We start from the raw sequence: 5686 nt of genomic DNA, 5'->3' as shown, positions 1-5686 counted from the left end.
GTACTGTATCCACTGAGCCACGATGCTTTTCTTTGTCCCACGTGGGGCTCACAGTCTAAGCAGGAGGGAGGACAGGTGTTGAATCCCCATTTTACAGGTGAGAAAACAAAGACTGAGAGAAAGGAAGTGACTCACCCAAGGTCATAAAGCAGGCAAGCGGCAGAGCTGGGATGTGAACTGAGGGCTTCGGGCTGCCGAGCCTGTGTTCTTTCCGCTAAGCCACTCTGCTCCTCGACTTATTTATGTAGTCTCTAGGCGACGGGGTCAGGGACCCCTTGGGGGTGAACCATCCCCGGATGGGCTTCTACCACGATGGAAAATTTGCCTTCTTGGTTTTTAATAATAATACTGGTATTTGCTAAGCGTTTACTATGTGCCGAGCACTGTTCTAAGCACTGGGGTAGACACGGGGGAATCGGGTGGTCCCGTGTGGGGCTCAAAGTCTTAATCCCCATTTTACAGATGAGGTAACAGAGGCACCGAGAAGTTAAGTGACTCGGCCAAAGTCACGGAGCTGACGAGGGGCCGAGCCGGATTCGAACCCGTGACCTCTGACTCCAAAGCCCGGGCTCTTTCCGCCGAGCCAAGCTGCTTCTTTAGCAGCTGCTGCTTTAGCCAGGGGAGGGATTTCACCATGAGCAGCATGAGCCCCTCCTACCCACGGCTCATACAGAAAATTCTGTCACATCCGTAACATCTCCGCCGTGAAAGCTAGCAGGAAGTCTTAATTATACCATGACAACGCAAAACTGCTCGATGTGCTTTTCCTTTCTTTCGAACTTATTGTCAGGATCGCTGGAAATAAGATGTTATTATGTATTCAAGGATATAATGGTGATCACATCTTAAGAGGAACCGCCTTCCCTTAATTAATGTTCAGTGCTCACCGCCTGTACATCAATTCCACTTGACTCGACTAGGGAGAATCGGCTATTTATTCTGCTGGATCGAGGCGGCGAACGAGGCGGGAACTTCAAAGCCAAGGCGACCGCAGCCGACCCGAGGTCGTTACCGTTCAACTTTAAGACGGACGGAGGAGTCGATGTGATCAGCCACGACCTGAGAGAAAGGGGCAAGGTGGGTTGTGGGGGACCATTTTAGACTGGAGAGATCCTGCCCGGACGGTTGAAAAGAACTCTACCGTGTCAAAAGCTCTTCAAGAAAGTTCACAGTTCATACAGACCAACATATTTGAAATGTTAGACTACTCAAAATGATGGTATTTGTGGAGCACTTGTTATGTGTCCAGTACTGCTCTAAAGCAAATCAGGTGGGACGTAGTCCCCGTCCCACATGGGACTCACAGCCTCAATCCCCATTTCACAGATGAAATAACTGAAGCCCAGAGAAGTGAAGGGACTTGCCCGAGGTCACACGGCAGGCAAGTGGTGGAGTCAGGATTCACTCATTCTACCGTAAATTTTGAGCACTTACTGCGTAGAGAAGCAGCGTGGCTCGGTGAAAAGAGCCCGGGCTTGGGAGTCAGAGGTCATGGGTTCGAATCCCGGCTCTGCCACCTGTCGACTGGGTGACTGTGGGCAAGTCACTTCGCTTCTCTGTGCCTCAGTTCCCTCATCTGTAAAAGGGGGATCAACTGTGAGCCTCACGTGGGACGACCTGTTGACCCCGTATCTACCCGAGCGCTTAGAACAGTGCTCTGCACATAGTAAGCGCTTAACAAATACCAACATTATCATTACTATTACAGATCGCTGTACTAAGCACTTGGAAGAGTGTAATGCAAGAAACAGACACGTCCCCTGCTCATAATGAGCTCACAGTCTGGAGGTGGTGAAAAACATTAGTATATATAAATATATCAGTAAATTAGAATCCAGGTCCTTCTGACTCCCAGACCCATGATCTATCCACTAGGCCACGTTAGACCACGTTAAGACTCAGGTTTTCACTGCGAGGAAGAAGGCAATGGGAAACCACTTCCGAATCTTCACCGAGACAACTTTGGATACATATACCGGAATGACTTTCTGGCATAAGACTGAATGTTCTGAAAAGGGTGCGTCCACCGAGTCACTATGGGTTGGACACGGCTCAGCTGCATTTGAAGAAGATGCCGCTTCCTATTAAAAAGTGCTCCGGCTACAACTCACGATATCGAATCTAAGTGCTCTCTTTGTACCTCAGCCCGGCACTGAGACCCGGCGTAGATAAAAGATAAGCAGAACAGATAGAGTTTTTGTCCCAGTCTAAGCAGGAGGAAGAAGAGGCAATGAATCCTCAAATTACCAATGGGGAAACAGAGACGGAGGAAGAGAAGTGAGTTGCCTAAGGTCACCCAGCACACGAGAGGCGGATCTGGGATTAGGACCCAGGCCCTCCGACTCCCAGCCCGTATACTATCCACTTGTCCACTCTGTGTCCCAACATGAAGTGTTCTGCCCGACGGCAGAGGTGGAGCAGGACAGCGTGACAGGCCGAGTTCTCAACACGAGTCTTGGTGACGTCGCGGCCCCCACACTTTTGGCCATCCGGGTGTAATCGCACAACTCACAGCCTGCTTTTTCTGACACAGGGTATGTTACATGAGGCCAGGTGAAGCTTTTTATGAGGTAAGAAGCCTAGAGGGGGGAATTCTCGAGTTGAAGAAAATCAGAAACTAAACCACTCTTGGACTAACCTCTCACCTCCCCACCATCCTCACCCTCCCTTCTTTGTCGTTTATCCACTCTTAACTGCACCCCTTGGGCACTTTGATGCCCACCTGGACCCCAGAGCACTTGAGTTCAAATTCTTTGGGGTATCCCCTACTTGTAAATTGCTTTAATTGTCATGGGTTCGACTCCCAGCTCTGCCACTTGTCAGCTGTGTGACTGTGGGCCAGTCACTTCACTTCTCTGGGCCTCAGTTCCCTCATCTGTAAAATGGGGATTAACCGTGAGCCTCACGTGGGACGACCTGATTCCCCTGTATCTCCCCCGGCGCTTAGAACAGTGCTCTGCACATAGTAAGCGCTTAACAAATACCAATATTATTATTATTAATTGTGGGCCTCTGGTCCCCATTTTTTGTTTATGTTATGAATTCGTTAAGCGCTTACCATGTGTCAAACGCTGGGGTAGGTACGAGTGAATTCGCTTGGACCCAGTCTCCTGGATAGGGCTCACAGTCTAAGTTTTGGGCTTCATAATTCTATCATAGTTTTCTTCTTCTGACTTAAAGCAAACTAAATTCTGTAATGGGCACAGCTTTACAATAGACTATACTTCAAAGGTACACTGTTAAATGGTCCTAATGTTTTAAACGATACTGTGTAATTTTAAAAGAAATTCAAGTTACTTGACCCAGTATCTACAGAATTTTTCAAGCCTCTTATTAAAAGAATTTAAGCATACTGACTATATCATAAGCTCCTTGAAGGCAGGGATCAGGCCTATGTCTATCAACTCCACAATGTTGTCCAGCGCTTAGTACCATGTTCTGCAGACATGAAAATACCACTGATTGATTGACATCAATATCCCCTAATTAAGCAGATGAGAAAGTAGGTCAGGGAATCATTCAGTGTTATTTATTGAGCACTTAATGTGCCCAGAGCACTGTATTTAAGCAACTGGGAGAAAACAACAGAGTTGGAAGATACTTTCCCTGCCCTCGACGAACTTATAATTTAGGGGGGAAGACAGACATAAATATAAATGAGTAATTTATGGCTATGGACATAAAAGCTGAGGGAGGGGTGAATGAAGAGTGAAAATTCAACTGCAAGGGCTTCGTCGGGGAAGGCCTCTTGGAGGAGATGTGCTTTTAAAAAGTCTTGGAAGGTCGGGGAGTGGTGGTCTGTCGGATACGAAGGGACGGCATTTCCGGCAGAGGAAAATAGGGGACTGATGATCTATTCTTTTTTTCAGACGTGTTTGATCTATTTTTTTAATACCTCAATTTCTGTTTTAAAATCTCTGTTGGGATGAATTTTTCAATTGTCTCTCCAGTTTTTCTTTTTTTTTTCATGGCATTTGGCATTCGCTCTATGTCAAAAACTGTTTTAAGGGCTGGGCTAGATAAAACATTTTCAGGTTGAACACAGTCCATGGGGCCCGGAGTCTGAGTTGGAGGGAAGAGGATTTAAACCCCATTTGACAGATGAGGCGCCGAGGAGACAAAAGATTCGCCCAAGGTCCCATGGCAAACCACTGGCAGAGCTGGGATTAGAACCCAGGTCCTCTGACACCCAGGCCGGTGCTTTTTCCACTAGGCCACGCTGCTTCTAAAAAGATCACTCACGAGCAGCCATACGGAATCAGAGAAATACTAAATCAGAGTTCCCGTTTGGATTCTGGCCAGATTCCCCGTCTCTTTCATTCCTTTGAATGCCTGGTGCCGCAAAGAGCTCCTAAGACTTCTCACTCTGGGTATTTTAGCAAGGTACTCACATCAAACAATCCACTGCTAGCATAGCATAATTCGGTGACAGCGTAAAGCTCCTAAGCCGTGTTGAAAATCTTGGCTTACATGTGAGATTTCCTGGGTACGGTTGATCCACGACATCCTCAAACTGCCCCCCTCACTCCATCCTAAGGCCCTCTGAGACGGGCGTTCAGTCTACCCGCTCTACTGTAATCGTACTCTTCCGAACGCTTAGCACAGTACCCTGCACAAAAAGGGTCTTTGTGTGCGCGCGTTTGTGTGAGCACGTACATACATCTATGTGTCATTCCTCCTTGAAGATGTGGCTGTCATAAGCTTCTTGGGAGCAGGGTGTCTACGTAATCCACTGTATTATACTCTGCCAAATGCTTAGTTCGGTGTTTCGCACATAATAGCGTGCACGCACACAAGTCCATAGAGAGATGTTGACCCTATAAGGACATTTAGAGAAGCAGCATGGCTTGGGGACAAGAACATGGGTTTGGGAGTCAGAGGTCATGGGTTCTAATCCCAGCTCCGCCACTCGTCAGTTGTGTGACTTTGGGCAAGTCACCCGACTTCCCTGTGCCCGTTACCTCAACTGTAAAATGGGGATTAAGACTGTGAGCCTCACGTGGGACAACGCGATAATCTTGCATTTACCTCAGCGCTCAGAACGGGGCTTGGCACATCGTATGCGCTTCACAGATACCATCATTAGTAATGCTATTCTCTGTGCCTCGGGGACCTCGTCCGTAAAATGGGGATTAAGACCGGGACGCCCACCTGGAACGACCTGATTACCTTGTATCTACCCTAGAATTGAGAACAGTGCTTGGCACATAGTAAGCGCTGAACAAGTACCATTATTTTTATTATTTATCACCACCTGTGTCCCGTCTCTTTCCCTCTGTAGCGCGTACAGTTCAGCTCTCTCTTCCTTGTTAGTCACGAGGCAATGGAAAAGGGAGATGCAACTTTAGAAGAAAAGCTCGGGTGGAAAATAACTAATGGAATAGGCTCAAATGAATCATCTTTGAGAACAATACGCTCTGCTTAAAATACCTTCTTTTCCTCCTACTTAGCCCCGAGTCCCGTATGGGATGGAGATTCTGTCCCAACTGACCATCTAGAATCATCTAGCATCTACCGCAGCGCTTAGGACAGTGTGTGGTGCCTACTGGTGCTTAACAAATGCCACAATTACCTATTCGGTTCCTTAAAAAAAGAAAGAATTCGAAGAAGACCACTGCTACACGAGGAAAATGAAACCTAATCCAAGTAACTTCTTTCCAAACTGGTGTGCCCTATGAAATTATCA

This window comes from Ornithorhynchus anatinus, chromosome 6 (genome assembly GCF_004115215.2).
Source record: "Ornithorhynchus anatinus isolate Pmale09 chromosome 6, mOrnAna1.pri.v4, whole genome shotgun sequence".
NCBI lineage: Eukaryota > Metazoa > Chordata > Mammalia > Monotremata > Ornithorhynchidae > Ornithorhynchus > Ornithorhynchus anatinus.
Note: the sequence above shows the minus strand (reverse complement) of the source record.